The sequence below is a fragment of the Argiope bruennichi genome, chromosome 7, assembly GCF_947563725.1.
Source record: "Argiope bruennichi chromosome 7, qqArgBrue1.1, whole genome shotgun sequence".
In the NCBI taxonomy this organism is placed as follows: Eukaryota; Metazoa; Arthropoda; class Arachnida; order Araneae; family Araneidae; genus Argiope; species Argiope bruennichi.
Window position 1 is genome coordinate 83229592 of NC_079157.1, and position 19199 is coordinate 83248790.

At 41.0% G+C, this 19199-nt stretch overlaps 1 protein-coding gene and 120 non-coding genes across 121 annotated transcripts in view; all 121 read right to left on the minus strand.

Moving 5' to 3' along the window:
* LOC129976125 (acetylcholine receptor subunit beta-like 1) overlaps nucleotides 1-19199 on the minus strand; it is a 238979-nt gene that overhangs the window by 110998 nt on the left and 108782 nt on the right. The gene's annotated exons all lie outside the window — the stretch shown is intronic.
* Trnas-cga (transfer RNA serine (anticodon CGA)) lies at nucleotides 69-150 on the minus strand. Its single transcript has one exon. It is a non-coding gene; the product is annotated as a tRNA-Ser (tRNA).
* Nucleotides 220-301, minus strand: Trnas-cga (transfer RNA serine (anticodon CGA)). Its single transcript has one exon. It is a non-coding gene; the product is annotated as a tRNA-Ser (tRNA).
* Trnas-cga (transfer RNA serine (anticodon CGA)) lies at nucleotides 371-452 on the minus strand. Its single transcript has one exon. It is a non-coding gene; the product is annotated as a tRNA-Ser (tRNA).
* Nucleotides 522-603, minus strand: Trnas-cga (transfer RNA serine (anticodon CGA)). Its single transcript has one exon. It is a non-coding gene; the product is annotated as a tRNA-Ser (tRNA).
* Nucleotides 673-754, minus strand: Trnas-cga (transfer RNA serine (anticodon CGA)). Its single transcript has one exon. It is a non-coding gene; the product is annotated as a tRNA-Ser (tRNA).
* Trnas-cga (transfer RNA serine (anticodon CGA)) lies at nucleotides 824-905 on the minus strand. Its single transcript has one exon. It is a non-coding gene; the product is annotated as a tRNA-Ser (tRNA).
* Nucleotides 975-1056, minus strand: Trnas-cga (transfer RNA serine (anticodon CGA)). The gene has a single exon. It is a non-coding gene; the product is annotated as a tRNA-Ser (tRNA).
* Trnas-cga (transfer RNA serine (anticodon CGA)) lies at nucleotides 1126-1207 on the minus strand. The gene has a single exon. It is a non-coding gene; the product is annotated as a tRNA-Ser (tRNA).
* Nucleotides 1277-1358, minus strand: Trnas-cga (transfer RNA serine (anticodon CGA)). The gene has a single exon. It is a non-coding gene; the product is annotated as a tRNA-Ser (tRNA).
* Nucleotides 1579-1660, minus strand: Trnas-cga (transfer RNA serine (anticodon CGA)). Its single transcript has one exon. It is a non-coding gene; the product is annotated as a tRNA-Ser (tRNA).
* Nucleotides 1730-1811, minus strand: Trnas-cga (transfer RNA serine (anticodon CGA)). Its single transcript has one exon. It is a non-coding gene; the product is annotated as a tRNA-Ser (tRNA).
* Trnas-cga (transfer RNA serine (anticodon CGA)) lies at nucleotides 1881-1962 on the minus strand. The gene has a single exon. It is a non-coding gene; the product is annotated as a tRNA-Ser (tRNA).
* Trnas-cga (transfer RNA serine (anticodon CGA)) lies at nucleotides 2032-2113 on the minus strand. Its single transcript has one exon. It is a non-coding gene; the product is annotated as a tRNA-Ser (tRNA).
* Nucleotides 2183-2264, minus strand: Trnas-cga (transfer RNA serine (anticodon CGA)). The gene has a single exon. It is a non-coding gene; the product is annotated as a tRNA-Ser (tRNA).
* Nucleotides 2334-2415, minus strand: Trnas-cga (transfer RNA serine (anticodon CGA)). The gene has a single exon. It is a non-coding gene; the product is annotated as a tRNA-Ser (tRNA).
* On the minus strand, nucleotides 2485-2566 carry Trnas-cga (transfer RNA serine (anticodon CGA)). The gene has a single exon. It is a non-coding gene; the product is annotated as a tRNA-Ser (tRNA).
* On the minus strand, nucleotides 2636-2717 carry Trnas-cga (transfer RNA serine (anticodon CGA)). The gene has a single exon. It is a non-coding gene; the product is annotated as a tRNA-Ser (tRNA).
* On the minus strand, nucleotides 2787-2868 carry Trnas-cga (transfer RNA serine (anticodon CGA)). Its single transcript has one exon. It is a non-coding gene; the product is annotated as a tRNA-Ser (tRNA).
* On the minus strand, nucleotides 3089-3170 carry Trnas-cga (transfer RNA serine (anticodon CGA)). The gene has a single exon. It is a non-coding gene; the product is annotated as a tRNA-Ser (tRNA).
* On the minus strand, nucleotides 3240-3321 carry Trnas-cga (transfer RNA serine (anticodon CGA)). Its single transcript has one exon. It is a non-coding gene; the product is annotated as a tRNA-Ser (tRNA).
* Nucleotides 3391-3472, minus strand: Trnas-cga (transfer RNA serine (anticodon CGA)). The gene has a single exon. It is a non-coding gene; the product is annotated as a tRNA-Ser (tRNA).
* Trnas-cga (transfer RNA serine (anticodon CGA)) lies at nucleotides 3542-3623 on the minus strand. The gene has a single exon. It is a non-coding gene; the product is annotated as a tRNA-Ser (tRNA).
* Nucleotides 3693-3774, minus strand: Trnas-cga (transfer RNA serine (anticodon CGA)). The gene has a single exon. It is a non-coding gene; the product is annotated as a tRNA-Ser (tRNA).
* Trnas-cga (transfer RNA serine (anticodon CGA)) lies at nucleotides 3844-3925 on the minus strand. Its single transcript has one exon. It is a non-coding gene; the product is annotated as a tRNA-Ser (tRNA).
* On the minus strand, nucleotides 3995-4076 carry Trnas-cga (transfer RNA serine (anticodon CGA)). Its single transcript has one exon. It is a non-coding gene; the product is annotated as a tRNA-Ser (tRNA).
* On the minus strand, nucleotides 4146-4227 carry Trnas-cga (transfer RNA serine (anticodon CGA)). The gene has a single exon. It is a non-coding gene; the product is annotated as a tRNA-Ser (tRNA).
* Nucleotides 4297-4378, minus strand: Trnas-cga (transfer RNA serine (anticodon CGA)). The gene has a single exon. It is a non-coding gene; the product is annotated as a tRNA-Ser (tRNA).
* Nucleotides 4448-4529, minus strand: Trnas-cga (transfer RNA serine (anticodon CGA)). The gene has a single exon. It is a non-coding gene; the product is annotated as a tRNA-Ser (tRNA).
* Nucleotides 4599-4680, minus strand: Trnas-cga (transfer RNA serine (anticodon CGA)). The gene has a single exon. It is a non-coding gene; the product is annotated as a tRNA-Ser (tRNA).
* Trnas-cga (transfer RNA serine (anticodon CGA)) lies at nucleotides 4750-4831 on the minus strand. Its single transcript has one exon. It is a non-coding gene; the product is annotated as a tRNA-Ser (tRNA).
* On the minus strand, nucleotides 4901-4982 carry Trnas-cga (transfer RNA serine (anticodon CGA)). Its single transcript has one exon. It is a non-coding gene; the product is annotated as a tRNA-Ser (tRNA).
* Trnas-cga (transfer RNA serine (anticodon CGA)) lies at nucleotides 5052-5133 on the minus strand. Its single transcript has one exon. It is a non-coding gene; the product is annotated as a tRNA-Ser (tRNA).
* Nucleotides 5203-5284, minus strand: Trnas-cga (transfer RNA serine (anticodon CGA)). The gene has a single exon. It is a non-coding gene; the product is annotated as a tRNA-Ser (tRNA).
* Trnas-cga (transfer RNA serine (anticodon CGA)) lies at nucleotides 5354-5435 on the minus strand. The gene has a single exon. It is a non-coding gene; the product is annotated as a tRNA-Ser (tRNA).
* Nucleotides 5505-5586, minus strand: Trnas-cga (transfer RNA serine (anticodon CGA)). The gene has a single exon. It is a non-coding gene; the product is annotated as a tRNA-Ser (tRNA).
* On the minus strand, nucleotides 5807-5888 carry Trnas-cga (transfer RNA serine (anticodon CGA)). Its single transcript has one exon. It is a non-coding gene; the product is annotated as a tRNA-Ser (tRNA).
* Nucleotides 5958-6039, minus strand: Trnas-cga (transfer RNA serine (anticodon CGA)). Its single transcript has one exon. It is a non-coding gene; the product is annotated as a tRNA-Ser (tRNA).
* On the minus strand, nucleotides 6109-6190 carry Trnas-cga (transfer RNA serine (anticodon CGA)). The gene has a single exon. It is a non-coding gene; the product is annotated as a tRNA-Ser (tRNA).
* Nucleotides 6260-6341, minus strand: Trnas-cga (transfer RNA serine (anticodon CGA)). The gene has a single exon. It is a non-coding gene; the product is annotated as a tRNA-Ser (tRNA).
* Nucleotides 6411-6492, minus strand: Trnas-cga (transfer RNA serine (anticodon CGA)). Its single transcript has one exon. It is a non-coding gene; the product is annotated as a tRNA-Ser (tRNA).
* Trnas-cga (transfer RNA serine (anticodon CGA)) lies at nucleotides 6562-6643 on the minus strand. Its single transcript has one exon. It is a non-coding gene; the product is annotated as a tRNA-Ser (tRNA).
* Trnas-cga (transfer RNA serine (anticodon CGA)) lies at nucleotides 6713-6794 on the minus strand. Its single transcript has one exon. It is a non-coding gene; the product is annotated as a tRNA-Ser (tRNA).
* On the minus strand, nucleotides 6864-6945 carry Trnas-cga (transfer RNA serine (anticodon CGA)). Its single transcript has one exon. It is a non-coding gene; the product is annotated as a tRNA-Ser (tRNA).
* On the minus strand, nucleotides 7166-7247 carry Trnas-cga (transfer RNA serine (anticodon CGA)). Its single transcript has one exon. It is a non-coding gene; the product is annotated as a tRNA-Ser (tRNA).
* Nucleotides 7317-7398, minus strand: Trnas-cga (transfer RNA serine (anticodon CGA)). The gene has a single exon. It is a non-coding gene; the product is annotated as a tRNA-Ser (tRNA).
* On the minus strand, nucleotides 7468-7549 carry Trnas-cga (transfer RNA serine (anticodon CGA)). The gene has a single exon. It is a non-coding gene; the product is annotated as a tRNA-Ser (tRNA).
* Trnas-cga (transfer RNA serine (anticodon CGA)) lies at nucleotides 7619-7700 on the minus strand. The gene has a single exon. It is a non-coding gene; the product is annotated as a tRNA-Ser (tRNA).
* Trnas-cga (transfer RNA serine (anticodon CGA)) lies at nucleotides 7770-7851 on the minus strand. The gene has a single exon. It is a non-coding gene; the product is annotated as a tRNA-Ser (tRNA).
* On the minus strand, nucleotides 7921-8002 carry Trnas-cga (transfer RNA serine (anticodon CGA)). The gene has a single exon. It is a non-coding gene; the product is annotated as a tRNA-Ser (tRNA).
* Nucleotides 8072-8153, minus strand: Trnas-cga (transfer RNA serine (anticodon CGA)). The gene has a single exon. It is a non-coding gene; the product is annotated as a tRNA-Ser (tRNA).
* Nucleotides 8223-8304, minus strand: Trnas-cga (transfer RNA serine (anticodon CGA)). The gene has a single exon. It is a non-coding gene; the product is annotated as a tRNA-Ser (tRNA).
* Nucleotides 8374-8455, minus strand: Trnas-cga (transfer RNA serine (anticodon CGA)). Its single transcript has one exon. It is a non-coding gene; the product is annotated as a tRNA-Ser (tRNA).
* Nucleotides 8525-8606, minus strand: Trnas-cga (transfer RNA serine (anticodon CGA)). The gene has a single exon. It is a non-coding gene; the product is annotated as a tRNA-Ser (tRNA).
* Nucleotides 8676-8757, minus strand: Trnas-cga (transfer RNA serine (anticodon CGA)). The gene has a single exon. It is a non-coding gene; the product is annotated as a tRNA-Ser (tRNA).
* On the minus strand, nucleotides 8827-8908 carry Trnas-cga (transfer RNA serine (anticodon CGA)). The gene has a single exon. It is a non-coding gene; the product is annotated as a tRNA-Ser (tRNA).
* Trnas-cga (transfer RNA serine (anticodon CGA)) lies at nucleotides 8978-9059 on the minus strand. Its single transcript has one exon. It is a non-coding gene; the product is annotated as a tRNA-Ser (tRNA).
* Nucleotides 9129-9210, minus strand: Trnas-cga (transfer RNA serine (anticodon CGA)). Its single transcript has one exon. It is a non-coding gene; the product is annotated as a tRNA-Ser (tRNA).
* On the minus strand, nucleotides 9280-9361 carry Trnas-cga (transfer RNA serine (anticodon CGA)). The gene has a single exon. It is a non-coding gene; the product is annotated as a tRNA-Ser (tRNA).
* Nucleotides 9431-9512, minus strand: Trnas-cga (transfer RNA serine (anticodon CGA)). Its single transcript has one exon. It is a non-coding gene; the product is annotated as a tRNA-Ser (tRNA).
* On the minus strand, nucleotides 9582-9663 carry Trnas-cga (transfer RNA serine (anticodon CGA)). The gene has a single exon. It is a non-coding gene; the product is annotated as a tRNA-Ser (tRNA).
* Nucleotides 9733-9814, minus strand: Trnas-cga (transfer RNA serine (anticodon CGA)). Its single transcript has one exon. It is a non-coding gene; the product is annotated as a tRNA-Ser (tRNA).
* Trnas-cga (transfer RNA serine (anticodon CGA)) lies at nucleotides 10035-10116 on the minus strand. Its single transcript has one exon. It is a non-coding gene; the product is annotated as a tRNA-Ser (tRNA).
* Trnas-cga (transfer RNA serine (anticodon CGA)) lies at nucleotides 10186-10267 on the minus strand. Its single transcript has one exon. It is a non-coding gene; the product is annotated as a tRNA-Ser (tRNA).
* Trnas-cga (transfer RNA serine (anticodon CGA)) lies at nucleotides 10337-10418 on the minus strand. Its single transcript has one exon. It is a non-coding gene; the product is annotated as a tRNA-Ser (tRNA).
* Nucleotides 10488-10569, minus strand: Trnas-cga (transfer RNA serine (anticodon CGA)). Its single transcript has one exon. It is a non-coding gene; the product is annotated as a tRNA-Ser (tRNA).
* Trnas-cga (transfer RNA serine (anticodon CGA)) lies at nucleotides 10639-10720 on the minus strand. Its single transcript has one exon. It is a non-coding gene; the product is annotated as a tRNA-Ser (tRNA).
* Nucleotides 10790-10871, minus strand: Trnas-cga (transfer RNA serine (anticodon CGA)). The gene has a single exon. It is a non-coding gene; the product is annotated as a tRNA-Ser (tRNA).
* Nucleotides 10941-11022, minus strand: Trnas-cga (transfer RNA serine (anticodon CGA)). The gene has a single exon. It is a non-coding gene; the product is annotated as a tRNA-Ser (tRNA).
* Trnas-cga (transfer RNA serine (anticodon CGA)) lies at nucleotides 11092-11173 on the minus strand. Its single transcript has one exon. It is a non-coding gene; the product is annotated as a tRNA-Ser (tRNA).
* Nucleotides 11243-11324, minus strand: Trnas-cga (transfer RNA serine (anticodon CGA)). Its single transcript has one exon. It is a non-coding gene; the product is annotated as a tRNA-Ser (tRNA).
* Nucleotides 11394-11475, minus strand: Trnas-cga (transfer RNA serine (anticodon CGA)). The gene has a single exon. It is a non-coding gene; the product is annotated as a tRNA-Ser (tRNA).
* On the minus strand, nucleotides 11545-11626 carry Trnas-cga (transfer RNA serine (anticodon CGA)). The gene has a single exon. It is a non-coding gene; the product is annotated as a tRNA-Ser (tRNA).
* On the minus strand, nucleotides 11696-11777 carry Trnas-cga (transfer RNA serine (anticodon CGA)). The gene has a single exon. It is a non-coding gene; the product is annotated as a tRNA-Ser (tRNA).
* Trnas-cga (transfer RNA serine (anticodon CGA)) lies at nucleotides 11847-11928 on the minus strand. The gene has a single exon. It is a non-coding gene; the product is annotated as a tRNA-Ser (tRNA).
* On the minus strand, nucleotides 11998-12079 carry Trnas-cga (transfer RNA serine (anticodon CGA)). Its single transcript has one exon. It is a non-coding gene; the product is annotated as a tRNA-Ser (tRNA).
* On the minus strand, nucleotides 12149-12230 carry Trnas-cga (transfer RNA serine (anticodon CGA)). Its single transcript has one exon. It is a non-coding gene; the product is annotated as a tRNA-Ser (tRNA).
* Trnas-cga (transfer RNA serine (anticodon CGA)) lies at nucleotides 12300-12381 on the minus strand. The gene has a single exon. It is a non-coding gene; the product is annotated as a tRNA-Ser (tRNA).
* On the minus strand, nucleotides 12451-12532 carry Trnas-cga (transfer RNA serine (anticodon CGA)). The gene has a single exon. It is a non-coding gene; the product is annotated as a tRNA-Ser (tRNA).
* On the minus strand, nucleotides 12602-12683 carry Trnas-cga (transfer RNA serine (anticodon CGA)). The gene has a single exon. It is a non-coding gene; the product is annotated as a tRNA-Ser (tRNA).
* Nucleotides 12753-12834, minus strand: Trnas-cga (transfer RNA serine (anticodon CGA)). The gene has a single exon. It is a non-coding gene; the product is annotated as a tRNA-Ser (tRNA).
* Trnas-cga (transfer RNA serine (anticodon CGA)) lies at nucleotides 12904-12985 on the minus strand. Its single transcript has one exon. It is a non-coding gene; the product is annotated as a tRNA-Ser (tRNA).
* On the minus strand, nucleotides 13055-13136 carry Trnas-cga (transfer RNA serine (anticodon CGA)). Its single transcript has one exon. It is a non-coding gene; the product is annotated as a tRNA-Ser (tRNA).
* Nucleotides 13357-13438, minus strand: Trnas-cga (transfer RNA serine (anticodon CGA)). The gene has a single exon. It is a non-coding gene; the product is annotated as a tRNA-Ser (tRNA).
* On the minus strand, nucleotides 13508-13589 carry Trnas-gga (transfer RNA serine (anticodon GGA)). The gene has a single exon. It is a non-coding gene; the product is annotated as a tRNA-Ser (tRNA).
* On the minus strand, nucleotides 13810-13891 carry Trnas-cga (transfer RNA serine (anticodon CGA)). The gene has a single exon. It is a non-coding gene; the product is annotated as a tRNA-Ser (tRNA).
* Nucleotides 13961-14042, minus strand: Trnas-cga (transfer RNA serine (anticodon CGA)). The gene has a single exon. It is a non-coding gene; the product is annotated as a tRNA-Ser (tRNA).
* Trnas-cga (transfer RNA serine (anticodon CGA)) lies at nucleotides 14112-14193 on the minus strand. The gene has a single exon. It is a non-coding gene; the product is annotated as a tRNA-Ser (tRNA).
* Nucleotides 14263-14344, minus strand: Trnas-cga (transfer RNA serine (anticodon CGA)). Its single transcript has one exon. It is a non-coding gene; the product is annotated as a tRNA-Ser (tRNA).
* Trnas-cga (transfer RNA serine (anticodon CGA)) lies at nucleotides 14414-14495 on the minus strand. The gene has a single exon. It is a non-coding gene; the product is annotated as a tRNA-Ser (tRNA).
* Nucleotides 14565-14646, minus strand: Trnas-cga (transfer RNA serine (anticodon CGA)). The gene has a single exon. It is a non-coding gene; the product is annotated as a tRNA-Ser (tRNA).
* On the minus strand, nucleotides 14716-14797 carry Trnas-cga (transfer RNA serine (anticodon CGA)). The gene has a single exon. It is a non-coding gene; the product is annotated as a tRNA-Ser (tRNA).
* Nucleotides 14867-14948, minus strand: Trnas-cga (transfer RNA serine (anticodon CGA)). The gene has a single exon. It is a non-coding gene; the product is annotated as a tRNA-Ser (tRNA).
* Trnas-cga (transfer RNA serine (anticodon CGA)) lies at nucleotides 15018-15099 on the minus strand. Its single transcript has one exon. It is a non-coding gene; the product is annotated as a tRNA-Ser (tRNA).
* On the minus strand, nucleotides 15164-15250 carry Trnas-cga (transfer RNA serine (anticodon CGA)). Its single transcript has one exon. It is a non-coding gene; the product is annotated as a tRNA-Ser (tRNA).
* Nucleotides 15320-15401, minus strand: Trnas-cga (transfer RNA serine (anticodon CGA)). The gene has a single exon. It is a non-coding gene; the product is annotated as a tRNA-Ser (tRNA).
* On the minus strand, nucleotides 15471-15552 carry Trnas-cga (transfer RNA serine (anticodon CGA)). Its single transcript has one exon. It is a non-coding gene; the product is annotated as a tRNA-Ser (tRNA).
* Nucleotides 15622-15703, minus strand: Trnas-cga (transfer RNA serine (anticodon CGA)). Its single transcript has one exon. It is a non-coding gene; the product is annotated as a tRNA-Ser (tRNA).
* Nucleotides 15768-15854, minus strand: Trnas-cga (transfer RNA serine (anticodon CGA)). Its single transcript has one exon. It is a non-coding gene; the product is annotated as a tRNA-Ser (tRNA).
* Nucleotides 15924-16005, minus strand: Trnas-cga (transfer RNA serine (anticodon CGA)). Its single transcript has one exon. It is a non-coding gene; the product is annotated as a tRNA-Ser (tRNA).
* On the minus strand, nucleotides 16075-16156 carry Trnas-cga (transfer RNA serine (anticodon CGA)). Its single transcript has one exon. It is a non-coding gene; the product is annotated as a tRNA-Ser (tRNA).
* On the minus strand, nucleotides 16226-16307 carry Trnas-cga (transfer RNA serine (anticodon CGA)). Its single transcript has one exon. It is a non-coding gene; the product is annotated as a tRNA-Ser (tRNA).
* Trnas-cga (transfer RNA serine (anticodon CGA)) lies at nucleotides 16377-16458 on the minus strand. Its single transcript has one exon. It is a non-coding gene; the product is annotated as a tRNA-Ser (tRNA).
* On the minus strand, nucleotides 16528-16609 carry Trnas-cga (transfer RNA serine (anticodon CGA)). The gene has a single exon. It is a non-coding gene; the product is annotated as a tRNA-Ser (tRNA).
* Trnas-cga (transfer RNA serine (anticodon CGA)) lies at nucleotides 16679-16760 on the minus strand. Its single transcript has one exon. It is a non-coding gene; the product is annotated as a tRNA-Ser (tRNA).
* On the minus strand, nucleotides 16830-16911 carry Trnas-cga (transfer RNA serine (anticodon CGA)). The gene has a single exon. It is a non-coding gene; the product is annotated as a tRNA-Ser (tRNA).
* Nucleotides 16981-17062, minus strand: Trnas-cga (transfer RNA serine (anticodon CGA)). The gene has a single exon. It is a non-coding gene; the product is annotated as a tRNA-Ser (tRNA).
* On the minus strand, nucleotides 17132-17213 carry Trnas-cga (transfer RNA serine (anticodon CGA)). The gene has a single exon. It is a non-coding gene; the product is annotated as a tRNA-Ser (tRNA).
* On the minus strand, nucleotides 17283-17364 carry Trnas-cga (transfer RNA serine (anticodon CGA)). Its single transcript has one exon. It is a non-coding gene; the product is annotated as a tRNA-Ser (tRNA).
* Trnas-cga (transfer RNA serine (anticodon CGA)) lies at nucleotides 17434-17515 on the minus strand. Its single transcript has one exon. It is a non-coding gene; the product is annotated as a tRNA-Ser (tRNA).
* On the minus strand, nucleotides 17580-17666 carry Trnas-cga (transfer RNA serine (anticodon CGA)). Its single transcript has one exon. It is a non-coding gene; the product is annotated as a tRNA-Ser (tRNA).
* Nucleotides 17736-17817, minus strand: Trnas-cga (transfer RNA serine (anticodon CGA)). Its single transcript has one exon. It is a non-coding gene; the product is annotated as a tRNA-Ser (tRNA).
* Nucleotides 17887-17968, minus strand: Trnas-cga (transfer RNA serine (anticodon CGA)). Its single transcript has one exon. It is a non-coding gene; the product is annotated as a tRNA-Ser (tRNA).
* On the minus strand, nucleotides 18038-18119 carry Trnas-cga (transfer RNA serine (anticodon CGA)). Its single transcript has one exon. It is a non-coding gene; the product is annotated as a tRNA-Ser (tRNA).
* Trnas-cga (transfer RNA serine (anticodon CGA)) lies at nucleotides 18189-18270 on the minus strand. The gene has a single exon. It is a non-coding gene; the product is annotated as a tRNA-Ser (tRNA).
* Trnas-cga (transfer RNA serine (anticodon CGA)) lies at nucleotides 18340-18421 on the minus strand. The gene has a single exon. It is a non-coding gene; the product is annotated as a tRNA-Ser (tRNA).
* Nucleotides 18491-18572, minus strand: Trnas-cga (transfer RNA serine (anticodon CGA)). The gene has a single exon. It is a non-coding gene; the product is annotated as a tRNA-Ser (tRNA).
* Nucleotides 18642-18723, minus strand: Trnas-cga (transfer RNA serine (anticodon CGA)). The gene has a single exon. It is a non-coding gene; the product is annotated as a tRNA-Ser (tRNA).
* Nucleotides 18788-18874, minus strand: Trnas-cga (transfer RNA serine (anticodon CGA)). The gene has a single exon. It is a non-coding gene; the product is annotated as a tRNA-Ser (tRNA).
* On the minus strand, nucleotides 18944-19025 carry Trnas-cga (transfer RNA serine (anticodon CGA)). The gene has a single exon. It is a non-coding gene; the product is annotated as a tRNA-Ser (tRNA).
* Nucleotides 19095-19176, minus strand: Trnas-cga (transfer RNA serine (anticodon CGA)). Its single transcript has one exon. It is a non-coding gene; the product is annotated as a tRNA-Ser (tRNA).

Below are 19199 nucleotides of genomic sequence, written 5' to 3' on the forward strand. Positions count from 1 at the left end.
TGTCTTGTTCCTTAATTATCATTATCACGATTACAATAATTATTACGGACACAAGAAAGTAAAAGCAACTCAATCGGTAGGATTCGAATCTACGCGGGAATATCCCAATTGATTTCGAGTCCATCGCCTTAACCACTCGGCCACGACTGCTTGTTTTGTTCCTTAATTATCATTATCACGATTACAATAATTATTACGGACACAAGAAAGTAAAAGCAACGCAATCGGTAGGATTCGAACCTACGTGGGAATATCCCAATGGATTTCGAGTCCATCGCCTTAACCACTCGGCCACGACTGCTTGTTTTGTTCCTTAATTATCATTATCACGATTACAATAATTATTACAGACACAAAAAAGTAAAAGCAACGCAATCGGTAGGATTCAAACCTACGCGGGAATATCCCAATGGATTTCGAGTCTATCGCCTTAACCACTCGGCCACGACTACTTGTTTTGTTCCTTAAATATCATTATCACGATTACAATAATTATTACGGACACAAGAAAGTAAAAGCAACGCAATCGGTAGGATTCGAACCTACGCGGGAATATCCCAATGGATTTCGAGTCCATCGCCTTAACCACTCAGCAACGACTGCTTGTTTTGTTCCTTAAATATCATTATCACGATTACAATAATTATTACGGACGCAAGAAAGTAAAAGCAACGCAATCGGTAGGATTCGAACCTACGCGGGAATATCCCAATGGATTTCGAGTCCATCGCCTTAACAACTCGGCCACGACTGCTTTTATTGTTCCCTAAATATCATTATCACGATTACAATAATTATTACGGACACAAGAAAGTAAAAGCAACGCAATCGGTAGGATTCGAACCTACGCGGGAATATCCCAATGGATTTCGAGTCCATCGCCTTAACCACTCGGCCACGACTGCTTGTTTTGTTCCTTAAATATCATTATCACGATTACAATAATTATTACGGACACAAGAAAGTAAAAGCAACGCAATCGGTAGGATTCGAACCTACGCGGGAATATCCCAATGGATTTCGAGTCCATCGCCTTAACCACTCAGCCACGACAGCTTGTTTTGTTCCTTAATTATCATTATCACGATTACAATAATTATTACGGACACAAGAAAGTAAAAGCAACGCAATCGGTAGGATTCGAACCTACGCGGGAATATCCCAATGGATTTCGAGTCCATCGCCTTAACCACTCGGCCACGACTGCTTGTTTTGTTCCTTAATTATCATTATCACGATTACAATAATTATTACGGACACAAGAAAGTAAAAGCAACGCAATCGGTAGGATTCGAACCTACGCGGGAATATCCCAATGGATTTCGAGTCCATCGCCTTAACCACTCGTCCAAGACTGCTTGTTTTGTTCATTAATTATCATTATCACGATTACAATAATTATTACGGACACAAGAAAGTAAAAGCAATCCAAACGGTCGGATTCGAACCTACGCGGGAATATCCCAATGGATTTCGAGTCCATCGATTTAACCACTCGGCCACGACTGCTTGTTTTGTTCCTTAAATATCATTATCACGATTACAATAATTATTACGGACACAAGAAAGTAAAAGCAACGCAATCAGTAGGATTCGAACCTACGCGGGAATATCCCAATGGATTTCGAGTCCATCGCCTTAACCACTCGGCCACGACTGCTTGTTTTGTTCCTTAATTATCATTATCACGATTACAATAATTATTACGGACAAAAGAAAGTAAAAGCAACGCAATCGGTAGGATTCGAACCTACGCGGGAATATCCCAATGGATTTCGAGTCCATCGCCTTAACCACTCGGCCACGACTGCTTGTTTTGTTCCTTAATTATCATTATCACGATTACAATAATTATTACGGACTCGAGAAAGTAAAAGCAACGCAATCGGTAGGATTCGAACCTACGCGGGAATATCCCAATGGATTTCGAGTCCATCGCCTTAACCACTCGGCCACGACTGCTTGTTTTGTTCCTTAATTATCATTATCACGATTACAATAATTATTACGGACACAAGAAAGTAAAAGCAACGCAATCGGTAGGATTCGAACCTACGCGGGAATATCCCAATGGATTTCGAGTCCATCGCCTTAACCACTCGGCCACGACAGCTTGTTTTGTTCCTTAATTATCATTATCACGATTACAATAATTATTACGGACACAAGAAAGTAAAAGCAACGCAATCGGTAGGATTCGAACCTACGCGGGAATATACCAATGGATTTCGAGTCCTTCGCCTTAACCACTCGGCCACGACTTCTTGTTTTGTTCCTTAATTATCATTATCACGATTACAATAATTATTACGGACAAAAGAAAGTAAAAGCAACGCAATCGGTAGGATTCGAGCCTACGCGGGAATATCCCAATGGATTTCGAGTCCATCGCCTTAACCACTCGGCCACGACTACTTGTTTTGTTCCTTAAATATCATTATCACGATTACAATAATTATTACGGACACAAGAAAGTGAAAGCAACGCAATCGGTAGGATTCGAACCTACGCGGGAATATCCCAATGGATTTCGAGTCCATCGCCTTATCCACTCGGCCACGACTGCTTCTTTTGTTCCTTAATTATCATTATCACGATTACAATAATTATTACGGACACAAGAAAGTAAAAGCAACGCAATCGTTAGGATTCGAACCTACGCAGGAATATCCCAATGGATTTCGAGTCCATCGCCTTAACCACTCGGCCACGACTGCTTGTTTTGTTCCTTAAATATCATTATCACGATTACAATAATTATTACGGACACAAGAAAGTAAAAGCAACGCAATCGGTAGGATTCGAACCTACGCGGGAATATCCCAACGGATTTCGAGTCCATCGCCTTAACCACTCAGCAACGACTGCTTGTTTTGTTCCTTAAATATCATTATCACGATTACAATAATTATTACGGACACAAGAAAGTAAAAGCAACGCAATCGGTAGGATTCGAACCTACGCGGGAATATCCGAATGGATTTCGAGTCTATCGACTTAACCACTCGGCCACGACTACTTGTTTTGTTCCTTAAATATCATTATCACGATTACAATAATTATTACGGACACAAGAAAGTAAAAGCAACGCAATCGGTAGGATTCGAACCTACGCGGGAATATTCCAATGGATTTCGAGTCCATCGCCTTAACCACTCGGCCACGACTGCTTGTTTTGTTCCTTAATTATCATTATCACGATTACAATAATTATTACGGACTCGAGAAAGTAAAAGCAACGCAATCGGTAGGATTCGAACCTACGCGGGAATATCCCAATGGATTTCGAGTCCATCGCCTTAACCACTCGGCCACGACTGCTTGTTTTGTTCCTTAATTATCATTATCACGATTACAATAATTATTACGGACACAAGAAAGTAAAAGCAACGCAATCGGTAGGATTCGAACCTACGCGGGAATATCCCAATGGATTTCGAGTCCATCGCCTTAACCACTCGGTCACGACAGCTTGTTTTGTTCCTTAATTATCATTATCACGATTACAATAATTATTACGGACACAAGAAAGTAAAAGCAACGCAATCGGTAGGATTCGAACCTACGCGGGAATATACCAATGGATTTCGAGTCCTTCGCCTTAACCACTCGGCCACGACTTCTTGTTTTGTTCCTTAATTATCATTATCACGATTACAATAATTATTACGGACAAAAGAAAGTAAAAGCAACGCAATCGGTAGGATTCGAACCTACGCGGGAATATCCCAATGGATTTCGAGTCCATCGCCTTAACCACTCGGCCACAACTGCTTGTTTTGTTCCTTAAATATCATTATCACGATTACAATAATTATTACGGACGCAAGAAAGTAAAAGCAACGCAATCGGTAGGATTCGAACCTACGCGGGAATATCCCAATGGATTTCGAGTCCATCGCCTTAACCACTCGGTCACGACAGCTTGTTTTGTTCCTTAATTATCATTATCACGATTACAATAATTATTACGGACACAAGAAAGTAAAAGCAACGCAATCGGTAGGATTCGAACCTACGCGGGAATATCCCAATGGATTTCGAGTCCATCGCCTTAACCACTCGGCCACGACTACTTGCTTTGTTCCTTAAATATCATTATCACCATTACAATAATTATTACGGACACAAGAAAGTAAAAGCAACGCAATCGGTAGGATTCGAACCTACGCGGGAATATCCCAATGGATTTCGAGTCCATCGCCTTAACCACTCGGCCACGACTGCTTGTCTTGTTCCTTAATTATCATTATCACGATTACAATAATTATTACGGACACAAGAAAGTAAAAGCAACTCAATCGGTAGGATTCGAATCTACGCGGGAATATCCCAATTGATTTCGAGTCCATCGCCTTAACCACTCGGCCACGACTGCTTGTTTTGTTCCTTAATTATCATTATCACGATTACAATAATTATTACGGACACAAGAAAGTAAAAGCAACGCAATCGGTAGGATTCGAACCTACGTGGGAATATCCCAATGGATTTCGAGTCCATCGCCTTAACCACTCGGCCACGACTGCTTGTTTTGTTCCTTAATTATCATTATCACGATTACAATAATTATTACAGACACAAAAAAGTAAAAGCAACGCAATCGGTAGGATTCAAACCTACGCGGGAATATCCCAATGGATTTCGAGTCTATCGCCTTAACCACTCGGCCACGACTACTTGTTTTGTTCCTTAAATATCATTATCACGATTACAATAATTATTACGGACACAAGAAAGTAAAAGCAACGCAATCGGTAGGATTCGAACCTACGCGGGAATATCCCAATGGATTTCGAGTCCATCGCCTTAACCACTCAGCAACGACTGCTTGTTTTGTTCCTTAAATATCATTATCACGATTACAATAATTATTACGGACGCAAGAAAGTAAAAGCAACGCAATCGGTAGGATTCGAACCTACGCGGGAATATCCCAATGAATTTCGAGTCCATCGCCTTAACAACTCGGCCACGACTGCTTTTATTGTTCCCTAAATATCATTATCACGATTACAATAATTATTACGGACACAAGAAAGTAAAAGCAACGCAATCGGTAGGATTCGAACCTACGCGGGAATATCCCAATGGATTTCGAGTCCATCGCCTTAACCACTCGGCCACGACTGCTTGTTTTGTTCCTTAAATATCATTATCACGATTACAATAATTATTACGGACACAAGAAAGTAAAAGCAACGCAATCGGTAGGATTCGAACCTACGCGGGAATATCCCAATGGATTTCGAGTCCATCGCCTTAACCACTCAGCCACGACAGCTTGTTTTGTTCCTTAATTATCATTATCACGATTACAATAATTATTACGGACACAAGAAAGTAAAAGCAACGCAATCGGTAGGATTCGAACCTACGCGGGAATATCCCAATGGATTTCGAGTCCATCGCCTTAACCACTCGGCCACGACTGCTTGTTTTGTTCCTTAATTATCATTATCACGATTACAATAATTATTACGGACACAAGAAAGTAAAAGCAACGCAATCGGTAGGATTCGAACCTACGCGGGAATATCCCAATGGATTTCGAGTCCATCGCCTTAACCACTCGTCCAAGACTGCTTGTTTTGTTCATTAATTATCATTATCACGATTACAATAATTATTACGGACACAAGAAAGTAAAAGCAATCCAAACGGTCGGATTCGAACCTACGCGGGAATATCCCAATGGATTTCGAGTCCATCGATTTAACCACTCGGCCACGACTGCTTGTTTTGTTCCTTAAATATCATTATCACGATTACAATAATTATTACGGACACAAGAAAGTAAAAGCAACGCAATCAGTAGGATTCGAACCTACGCGGGAATATCCCAATGGATTTCGAGTCCATCGCCTTAACCACTCGGCCACGACTGCTTGTTTTGTTCCTTAATTATCATTATCACGATTACAATAATTATTACGGACAAAAGAAAGTAAAAGCAACGCAATCGGTAGGATTCGAACCTACGCGGGAATATCCCAATGGATTTCGAGTCCATCGCCTTAACCACTCGGCCACGACTGCTTGTTTTGTTCCTTAATTATCATTATCACGATTACAATAATTATTACGGACTCGAGAAAGTAAAAGCAACGCAATCGGTAGGATTCGAACCTACGCGGGAATATCCCAATGGATTTCGAGTCCATCGCCTTAACCACTCGGCCACGACTGCTTGTTTTGTTCCTTAATTATCATTATCACGATTACAATAATTATTACGGACACAAGAAAGTAAAAGCAACGCAATCGGTAGGATTCGAACCTACGCGGGAATATACCAATGGATTTCGAGTCCTTCGCCTTAACCACTCGGCCACGACTTCTTGTTTTGTTCCTTAATTATCATTATCACGATTACAATAATTATTACGGACAAAAGAAAGTAAAAGCAACGCAATCGGTAGGATTCGAGCCTACGCGGGAATATCCCAATGGATTTCGAGTCCATCGCCTTAACCACTCGGCCACGACTACTTGTTTTGTTCCTTAAATATCATTATCACGATTACAATAATTATTACGGACACAAGAAAGTGAAAGCAACGCAATCGGTAGGATTCGAACCTACGCGGGAATATCCCAATGGATTTCGAGTCCATCGCCTTATCCACTCGGCCACGACTGCTTCTTTTGTTCCTTAATTATCATTATCACGATTACAATAATTATTACGGACACAAGAAAGTAAAAGCAACGCAATCGTTAGGATTCGAACCTACGCAGGAATATCCCAATGGATTTCGAGTCCATCGCCTTAACCACTCGGCCACGACTGCTTGTTTTGTTCCTTAAATATCATTATCACGATTACAATAATTATTACGGACACAAGAAAGTAAAAGCAACGCAATCGGTAGGATTCGAACCTACGCGGGAATATCCCAACGGATTTCGAGTCCATCACCTTAACCACTCAGCAACGACTGCTTGTTTTGTTCCTTAAATATCATTATCACGATTACAATAATTATTACGGACACAAGAAAGTAAAAGCAACGCAATCGGTAGGATTCGAACCTACGCGGGAATATCCGAATGGATTTCGAGTCTATCGACTTAACCACTCGGCCACGACTACTTGTTTTGTTCCTTAAATATCATTATCACGATTACAATAATTATTACGGACACAAGAAAGTAAAAGCAACGCAATCGGTAGGATTCGAACCTACGCGGGAATATTCCAATGGATTTCGAGTCCATCGCCTTAACCACTCGGCCACGACTGCTTGTTTTGTTCCTTAATTATCATTATCACGATTACAATAATTATTACGGACTCGAGAAAGTAAAAGCAACGCAATCGGTAGGATTCGAACCTACGCGGGAATATCCCAATGGATTTCGAGTCCATCGCCTTAACCACTCGGCCACGACTGCTTGTTTTGTTCCTTAATTATCATTATCACGATTACAATAATTATTACGGACACAAGAAAGTAAAAGCAACGCAATCGGTAGGATTCGAACCTACGCGGGAATATCCCAATGGATTTCGAGTCCATCGCCTTAACCACTCGGTCACGACAGCTTGTTTTGTTCCTTAATTATCATTATCACGATTACAATAATTATTACGGACACAAGAAAGTAAAAGCAACGCAATCGGTAGGATTCGAACCTACGCGGGAATATACCAATGGATTTCGAGTCCTTCGCCTTAACCACTCGGCCACGACTTCTTGTTTTGTTCCTTAATTATCATTATCACGATTACAATAATTATTACGGACAAAAGAAAGTAAAAGCAACGCAATCGGTAGGATTCGAACCTACGCGGGAATATCCCAATGGATTTCGAGTCCATCGCCTTAACCACTCGGCCACAACTGCTTGTTTTGTTCCTTAAATATCATTATCACGATTACAATAATTATTACGGACGCAAGAAAGTAAAAGCAACGCAATCGGTAGGATTCGAACCTACGCGGGAATATCCCAATGGATTTCGAGTCCATCGCCTTAACCACTCGGTCACGACAGCTTGTTTTGTTCCTTAATTATCATTATCACGATTACAATAATTATTACGGACACAAGAAAGTAAAAGCAACGCAATCGGTAGGATTCGAACCTACGCGGGAATATCCCAATGGATTTCGAGTCCATCGCCTTAACCACTCGGCCACGACTACTTGCTTTGTTCCTTAAATATCATTATCACCATTACAATAATTATTACGGACACAAGAAAGTAAAAGCAACGCAATCGGTAGGATTCGAATCTACGCGGGAATATCCAAATGGATTTCGAGTCCATCGCCTTAACCACTCGGCCACAACTGCTTGTTTTGTTCCTTAAATATCATTATCACGATTACAATAATTATTACGGACGCAAGAAAGTAAAAGCAACGCAATCGGTAGGATTCGAACCTACGCGGGAATATCCCAATGGATTTCGAGTCCATCGCCTTAACAACTCGGCCACGACTGCTTTTATTGTTCCCTAAATATCATTATCACGATTACAATAATTATTACGGACACAAGAAAGTAAAAGCAACGCAATCGGTAGGATTCGAACCTACGCGGGAATATCCCAATGGATTTCGAGTCCATCGCCTTAACCACTCGGCCACGACTGCTTGTTTTGTTCCTTAAATATCATTATCACGATTACAATAATTATTACGGACACAAGAAAGTAAAAGCAACGCAATCGGTAGGATTCGAACCTACGCGGGAATATCCCAATGGATTTCGTGTCCATCGCCTTAACCACTCGGCCACGACTGCTTGTTTTGTTCCTTAAATATCATTATAACGATTACAATAATTATTACGGACACAACAAAGTAAAAGACACGCAATCGGTAGGATTAGAACCTACGCGGGAATATCCCAATGGATTTCGAGTCCGTCGCCTTAACCACTCGGCCACGACTGCTTGTTTTGTTCCTTAAATATCATTATCACGATTACAATAATTATTACGGACACAAGAAAGTAAAAGCAACTCAATCGGTAGGATTCGAACCTACGCGGGAATATCCCAATGGATTTCGAGTCCATCGCCTTAACCACTCGGCCACGACTGCTTGTTTTGTTCCTTAATTATCATTATCAGGATTACAATAATTATTACGGACAAAAGAAAGTAAAAGCAACGCAATCGGTAGGATTCGAACCTACGCGGGAATATCCCAATGGATTTCGAGTCCATCGCCTTAACCACTCGGCCACGACTGCTTGTCTTGTTCCTTAATTATCATTATCACGATTACAATAATTATTACGGACACAAGAAAGTAAAAGCAACTCAATCGGTAGGATTCGAATCTACGCGGGAATATCCCAATTGATTTCGAGTCCATCGCCTTAACCACTCGGCCACGACTGCTTGTTTTGTTCCTTAATTATCATTATCACGATTACAATAATTATTACGGACACAAGAAAGTAAAAGCAACGCAATCGGTAGGATTCGAACCTACGTGGGAATATCCCAATGGATTTCGAGTCCATCGCCTTAACCACTCGGCCACGACTGCTTGTTTTGTTCCTTAATTATCATTATCACGATTACAATAATTATTACAGACACAAAAAAGTAAAAGCAACGCAATCGGTAGGATTCAAACCTACGCGGGAATATCCCAATGGATTTCGAGTCTATCGCCTTAACCACTCGGCCACGACTACTTGTTTTGTTCCTTAAATATCATTATCACGATTACAATAATTATTACGGACACAAGAAAGTAAAAGCAACGCAATCGGTAGGATTCGAACCTACGCGGGAATATCCCAATGGATTTCGAGTCCATCGCCTTAACCACTCAGCAACGACTGCTTGTTTTGTTCCTTAAATATCATTATCACGATTACAATAATTATTACGGACACAAGAAAGTAAAAGCAACGCAATCGGTAGGATTCGAACCTACGCGGGAATATCCGAATGGATTTCGAGTCTATCGACTTAACCACTCGGCCACGACTACTTGTTTTGTTCCTTAAATATCATTATCACGATTACAATAATTATTACGGACACAAGAAAGTAAAAGCAACGCAATCAGTAGGATTCGAACCTACGCGGGAATATCCCAATGGATTTCGAGTCCATCGCCTTAATCACTCGGCCACAACTGCTTGTTTTGTTCCTTAAATATCATTATCACGATTACAATAATTATTACGGACGCAAGAAAGTAAAAGCAACGCAATCGGTAGGATTCGAACCTACGCGGGAATATCCCAATGGATTTCGAGTCCATCGCCTTAACAACTCGGCCACGACTACTTTTATTGTTCCTTAAATATCATTATCACGATTACAATAATTATTACGAACACAAGAAAGTAAAAGCAACGCAATCGGTAGGATTCGAACCTACGCGGGAATATCCCAATGGATTTCGCGTCCATCGCCTTAACCACTCGGCCACGACTGCTTGTTTTGTTCCTTAATTATCATTATCACGATTACAATAATTATTACGGACACAAGAAAGTAAAAGCAACGCAATCGATAGGATTCGAACCTACGCGGGAATATCCCAATGGATTTCGAGTCCATCGCCTTAACCACTCGGCCACGACTGCTTGTTTTGTTCCTTAATTATCATTATCACGATTACAATAATTATTACGGACACAAGAAAGTAAAAGCAACGCAATCGGTAGGATTCGAACCTACGCGGGAATATCCCAATGGATTTCGAGTCCATCGCCTTAACCACTCAGCCACGACAGCTTGTTTTGTTCCTTAATTATCATTATCACGATTACAATAATTATTACGGACACAAGAAAGTAAAAGCAACGCAATCGGTAGGATTCGAACCTACGCGGGAATATCCCAATGGATTTCGAGTCCATCGCCTTAACCACTCGGCCACGACTGCTTGTTTTGTTCCTTAATTATCATTATCACGATTACAATAATTATTACGGACACAAGAAAGTAAAAGCAACGCAATCGGTAGGATTCGAACCTACGCGGGAATATCCCAATGGATTTCGAGTCCATCGCCTTAACCACTCGTCCAAGACTGCTTGTTTTGTTCATTAATTATCATTATCACGATTACAATAATTATTACGGACACAAGAAAGTAAAAGCAATCCAAACGGTCGGATTCGAACCTACGCGGGAATATCCCAATGGATTTCGAGTCCATCGCCTTAACCACTCGGCCACGACTGCTTGTTTTGTTCCTTAAATATCATTATCACGATTACAATAATTATTACGGACACAAGAAAGTAAAAGCAACGCAATCGGTAGGATTCGAACCTACGCGGGAATATCCCAATGGATTTCGAGTCCATCGCCTTAACCACTCGGCCACGACTGCTTGTTTTGTTCCTTAATTATCATTATCACGATTACAATAATTATTACGGACAAAAGAAAGTAAAAGCAACGCAATCGGTAGGATTCGAACCTACGCGGGAATATCCCAATGGATTTCGAGTCCATCGCCTTAACCACTCGGCCACGACTGCTTGTTTTGTTCCTTAATTATCATTATCACGATTACAATAATTATTACGGACTCGAGAAAGTAAAAGCAACGCAATCGGTAGGATTCGAACCTACGCGGGAATATCCCAATGGATTTCGAGTCCATCGCCTTAACCACTCGGCCACGACAGCTTGTTTTGTTCCTTAATTATCATTATCACGATTACAATAATTATTACGGACACAAGAAAGTAAAAGCAACGCAATCGGTAGGATTCGAACCTACGCGGGAATATACCAATGGATTTCGAGTCCTTCGCCTTAACCACTCGGCCACGACTTCTTGTTTTGTTCCTTAATTATCATTATCACGATTACAATAATTATTACGGACAAAAGAAAGTAAAAGCAACGCAATCGGTAGGATTCGAGCCTACGCGGGAATATCCCAATGGATTTCGAGTCCATCGCCTTAACCACTCGGCCACGACTACTTGTTTTGTTCCTTAAATATCATTATCACGATTACAATAATTATTACGGACACAAGAAAGTAAAAGCAACGCAATCGGTAGGATTCGAACCTACGCGGGAATATCCCAATGGATTTCGAGTCCATCGCCTTAACCACTCGTCCAAGACTGCTTGTTTTGTTCATTAATTATCATTATCACGATTACAATAATTATTACGGACACAAGAAAGTAAAAGCAATCCAAACGGTCGGATTCGAACCTACGCGGGAATATCCCAATGGATTTCGAGTCCATCGCCTTAACCACTCGGCCACGACTGCTTGTTTTGTTCCTTAAATATCATTATCACGATTACAATAATTATTACGGACACAAGAAAGTAAAAGCAACGCAATCGGTAGGATTCGAACCTACGCGGGAATATCCCAATGGATTTCGAGTCCATCGCCTTAACCACTCGGCCACGACTGCTTGTTTTGTTCCTTAATTATCATTATCACGATTACAATAATTATTACGGACAAAAGAAAGTAAAAGCAACGCAATCGGTAGGATTCGAACCTACGCGGGAATATCCCAATGGATTTCGAGTCCATCGCCTTAACCACTCGGCCACGACTGCTTGTTTTGTTCCTTAATTATCATTATCACGATTACAATAATTATTACGGACTCGAGAAAGTAAAAGCAACGCAATCGGTAGGATTCGAACCTACGCGGGAATATCCCAATGGATTTCGAGTCCATCGCCTTAACCACTCGGCCACGACAGCTTGTTTTGTTCCTTAATTATCATTATCACGATTACAATAATTATTACGGACACAAGAAAGTAAAAGCAACGCAATCGGTAGGATTCGAACCTACGCGGGAATATACCAATGGATTTCGAGTCCTTCGCCTTAACCACTCGGCCACGACTTCTTGTTTTGTTCCTTAATTATCATTATCACGATTACAATAATTATTACGGACAAAAGAAAGTAAAAGCAACGCAATCGGTAGGATTCGAGCCTACGCGGGAATATCCCAATGGATTTCGAGTCCATCGCCTTAACCACTCGGCCACGACTACTTGTTTTGTTCCTTAAATATCATTATCACGATTACAATAATTATTACGGACACAAGAAAGTAAAAGCAACGCAATCGGTAGGATTCGAACCTACGCGGGAATATCCCAATGGATTTCGAGTCCATCGCCTTAACCACTCAGCAACGACTGCTTGTTTTGTTCCTTAAATATCATTATCACGATTACAATAATTATTACGGACACAAGAAAGTAAAAGCAACGCAATCGGTAGGATTCGAACCTACGTGGGAATATCCGAATGGATTTCGAGTCTATCGACTTAACCACTCGGCCACGACTACTTGTTTTGTTCCTTAAATATCATTATCACGATTACAATAATTATTACGGACACAAGAAAGTAAAAGCAACGCAATCGGTAGGATTCGAACCTACGCGGGAATATCCCAATGGATTTCGAGTCCATCGCCTTAACCACTCGGCCACGACTGCTTGTTTTGTTCCTTAATTATCATTATCACGATTACAATAATTATTACGGACACAAGAAAGTAAAAGCAACGCAATCGGTAGGATTCGAACCTACGCGGGAATATCCCAATGGATTTCCAGTCCATCGCCTTAACCACTCGTCCAAGACTGCTTGTTTTGTTCATTAATTATCATTATCACGATTACAATAATTATTACGGACACAAGAAAGTAAAAGCAACGCAATCGGTAGGATTCGAACCTACGCGGGAATATTCCAATGGATTTAGAGTCCATCGCCTTAACCACTCGGCCACGACTGCTTGTTTTGTTCCTTAATTATCATTATCACGATTACAATAATTATTACGGACTCGAGAAAGTAAAAACAACGCAATCGGTAGGATTCGAACCTACGCGGGAATATCCCAATGGATTTCGAGTCCATCGCCTTAACCACTCGGCCACGACTGCTTGTTTTGTTCCTTAATTATCATTATCACGATTACAATAATTATTACGGACACAAGAAAGTAAAAGCAACGCAATCGGTAGGATTCGAACCTACGCGGGAATATCCCAATGGATTTCGAGTCCATCGCCTTAACCACTCGGTCACGACAGCTTGTTTTGTTCCTTAATTATCATTATCACGATTACAATAATTATTACGGACACAAGAAAGTAAAAGCAACGCAATCGGTAGGATTCGAACCTACGCGGGAATATACCAATGGATTTCGAGTCCTTCGCCTTAACCACTCGGCCACGACTTCTTGTTTTGTTCCTTAATTATCATTATCACGATTACAATAATTATTACGGACAAAAGAAAGTAAAAGCAACGCAATCGGTAGGATTCGAACCTACGCGGGAATATCCCAATGGATTTCGAGTCCATCGCCTTAACCACTCGGCCACGACTGCTTGTTTTTTTCCTTAATTATCATTATCACGATTACAATAATTATTACGGACTCGAGAAAGTAAAAACAACGCAATCGGTAGGATTCGAACCTACGCGGGAATATCCCAATGGATTTCGAGTCCATCGCCTTAACCACTCGGCCACGACTGCTTGTTTTGTTCCTTAATTATCATTATCACGATTACAATAATTATTACGGACACAAGAAAGTAAAAGCAACGCAATCGGTAGGATTCGAACCTACGCGGGAATATCCCAATGGATTTCGAGTCCATCGCCTTAACCACTCGGTCACGACAGCTTGTTTTGTTCCTTAATTATCATTATCACGATTACAATAATTATTACGGACACAAGAAAGTAAAAGCAACGCAATCGGTAGGATTCGAACCTACGCGGGAATATACCAATGGATTTCGAGTCCTTCGCCTTAACCACTCGGCCACGACTTCTTGTTTTGTTCCTTAATTATCATTATCACGATTACAATAATTATTACGGACAAAAGAAAGTAAAAGCAACGCAATCGGTAGGATTCGAACCTACGCGGGAATATCCCAATGGATTTCGAGTCCATCGCCTTAACCACTCGGCCACGACTGCTTGTTTTTTTCCTTAATTATCATTATCACGATTACAATAATTATTACGGACACAAGAAAGTAAAAGCAACGCAATCGGTAGGATTCGAACCTACGCGCGAATATCCCAATGGATTTCGAGTCCATCGCCTTAACCACTCGGACACGACTGCTTGTTTTGTTCCTTAATTATCATTATCACGATTACAATAATTATTACGGACACAAGAAAGTAAAAGCAACCCAAACGGTCGGATTCGAACCTACGCGGGAATATCCCAATGGATTTCGAGTCCATCGCCTTAACCACTCGGCCACGACTTCTTGTTTTGTTCCGTAATTATCATTATCACGATTACAATAATTATTACGGACACAAGAAAGTAAAAGCAACCCAAACGGTCGGATTCGAACCTACGCGGGAATATCCCAATGGATTTCGAGTCCATCGCCTTAACCACTCGGCCACGACTGCTTGTTTTGTTCCTTAAATATCATTATCACGATTACAATAATTATTACGGACACAAGAAAGTAAAAGCAACGCAATCGGTAGGATTCGAACCTACGCGGGAATATCCCAATGGATTTCGAGTCCATCGCCTTAACCACTCGGCCACGACTGCTTGTTTTGTTCTTTAATTATCATTATCACGATTACAATAATTATTACGGACACAAGAAAGTAAAAGCAACCCAAACGGTAGGATTCGAACCTACGCGCGAATATCCCAATGGATTTCGAGTCCATCGCCTTAACCACTCGGCCACGACTGCTTGTTTTGTTCCTTAATTATCATTATCACGATTACAATAATTATTACGGACACAAGAAAGTAAAAGCAACCCAAACGGTCGGATTCGAACCTACGCGGGAATATCCCAATGGATTTCGAGTCCATCGCCTTAACCACTCGGCCACGACTTCTTGTTTTGTTCCTTAATTATCATTATCACGATTACAATAATTATTACGGACACAAGAAAGTAAAAGCAACCCAAACGGTCGGATTCGAACCTACGCGGGAATATCCCAATGGATTTCGAGTCCATCGCCTTAACCACTCGGCCACGACTGCTTGTTTTGTTCCTTAAATATCATTATCACGATTACAATAATTATTACGGACACAAGAAAGTAAAAGCAACGCAATCGGAAGGATTCGAACCTACGCGGGAATATCCCAATGGATTTCGAGTCCATCGCCTTAACCACTCGGCCACGACTGCTTGTTTTGTTCCTTAATTATCATTATCACGATTACAATAATTATCACGGATACAAGAAAGTAAAAGCAACGCAATCGGTAGGATTCGAACCTACGCGGGAATATACCAATGGATTTCGAGTCCTTCGCCTTAACCACTCGGCCACGACTTCTTGTTTTGTTCCTTAATTATCATTATCACGATTACAATAATTATTACGGACACAAGAAAGTGAAAGCAACGCAATAGGTAGGATACGAACCTACGCGGGAATATCCCAATGGATTTCGAGTCCATCGCCTTAACCACTCGGCCACGACTGCTTGTTTTGTTCCTTAAATATCATTATCACGATTACAATAATTATTACGGACACATGAAAGTAAAAGCAACGCAATCGGTAGGATTCGAACCTACGCGGGAATATCCCAATGGATTTCGAGTCCATCGCCTTAACCACTCGGCCACGACTGCTTGTTTTGTTCCTTAAATATCATTATCACGATTACAATAATTATTACGGACACAAGAAAGTAAAAGCAACGCAATCGGTAGGATTCGAACCTACGCGGGAATATCCCAATGGATTTCGAGTCCATCGCCTTAACCACTCGGCCACGACTGCTTGTTTTGTTCCTTAATTATCATTATCACGATTACAATAATTATTACGGACACAAGAAAGTAAAAGCAACCCAAACGGTAGGATTCGAACCTACGCGCGAATATCCCAATGGATTTCGAGTCCATCGCCTTAACCACTCGGCCACGACTGCTTGTTTTTTTCCTTAATTATCATTATCACGATTACAATAATTATTACGGACACAAGAAAGTAAAAGCAACCCAAACGGTCGGATTCGAACCTACGCGGGAATATCCCAATGGATTTCGAGTCCATCGCCTTAACCACTCGGCCACGACTGCTTGTTTTGTTCCTTAAATATCATTATTACGATTACAATAATTATTACGGACACAAGAAAGTAAAAGCAACGCAATCGGAAGGATTCGAACCTACGCGGGAATATCCCAATGGATTTCGAGTCCATCGCCTTAACCACTCGGCCACGACTGCTTGTTTTGTTCCTTAAATATCATTATCACGATTACAATAATTATTACGGACACAAGAAAGTAAAAGCAACGCAATCGGTAGGATTCGAACCTACGCGGGAATATCCCAATGGATTTCGAGTCCATCGCCTTAACCACTCGGCCACGACTGCTTGTTTTGTTCTTTAATTATCATTATCACGATTACAATAATTATTACGGACACAAGAAAGTAAAAGCAACCCAAACGGTAGGATTCGAACCTACGCGCGAATATCCCAATGGATTTCGAGTCCATCGCCTTAACCACTCGGCCACGACTGCTTGTTTTGTTCCTTAATTATCATTATCACGATTACAATAATTATTACGGACACAAGAAAGTAAAAGCAACCCAAACGGTCGGATTCGAACCTACGCGGGAATATCCCAATGGATTTCGAGTCCATCGCCTTAACCACTCGGCCACGACTTCTTGTTTTGTTCCTTAATTATCATTATCACGATTACAATAATTATTACGGACACAAGAAAGTAAAAGCAACCCAAACGGTCGGATTCGAACCTACGCGGGAATATCCCAATGGATTTCGAGTCCATCGCCTTAACCACTCGGCCACGACTGCTTGTTTTGTTCCTTAAATATCATTATCACGATTACAATAATTATTACGGACACAAGAAAGTAAAAGCAACGCAATCGGAAGGATTCGAACCTACGCGGGAATATCCCAATGGATTTCGAGTCCATCGCCTTAACCACTCGGCCACGACTGCTTGTTTTGTTCCTTAATTATCATTATCACGATTACAATAATTATCACGGATACAAGAAAGTAAAAGCAACGCAATCGGTAGGATTCGAACCTACGCGGGAATATACCAATGGATTTCGAGTCCTTCGCCTTAACCACTCGGCCACGACTTCTTGTTTTGTTCCTTAATTATCATTATCACGATTACAATAATTATTACGGACACAAGAAAGTGAAAGCAACGCAATAGGTAGGATACGAACCTACGCGGGAATATCCCAATGGATTTCGAGTCCATCGCCTTAACCACTCGGCCACGACTGCTTGTTTTGTTCCTTAAATATCATTATCACGATTACAATAATTATTACGGACACATGAAAGTAAAAGCAACGCAATCGGTAGGATTCGAACCTACGCGGGAATATCCCAATGGATTTCGAGTCCATCGCCTTAACCACTCGGCCACGACTGCTTGTTTTGTTCCTTAAATATCATTATCACGATTACAATAATTATTACGGACACAAGAAAGTAAAAGCAACGCAATCGGTAGGATTCGAACCTACGCGGGAATATCCCAATGGATTTCGAGTCCATCGCCTTAACCACTCGGCCACGACTGCTTGTTTTGTTCCTTAATTATCATTATCACGATTACAATAATTATTACGGACACAAGAAAGTAAAAGCAACCCAAACGGTAGGATTCGAACCTACGCGCGAATATCCCAATGGATTTCGAGTCCATCGCCTTAACCACTCGGCCACGACTGCTTGTTTTTTTCCTTAATTATCATTATCACGATTACAATAATTATTACGGACACAAGAAAGTAAAAGCAACCCAAACGGTCGGATTCGAACCTACGCGGGAATATCCCAATGGATTTCGAGTCCATCGCCTTAACCACTCGGCCACGACTTCTTGTTTTGTTCCTTAATTATCATTATCACGATTACAATAATTATTACGGACACAAGAAAGTAAAAGCAACCCAAACGGTCGGATTCGAACCTACGCGGGAATATCCCAATGGATTTCGAGTCCATCGCCTTAACCACTCGGCCACGACTGCTTGTTTTGTTCCTTAAATATCATTATCACGATTACAATAATTATTACGGACACAAGAAAGTAAAAGCAACGCAATCGGAAGGATTCGAACCTACGCGGGAATATCCCAATGGATTTCGAGTCCATCGCCTTAACCACTCGGCCACGACTGCTTGTTTTGTTCCTTAATTATCAT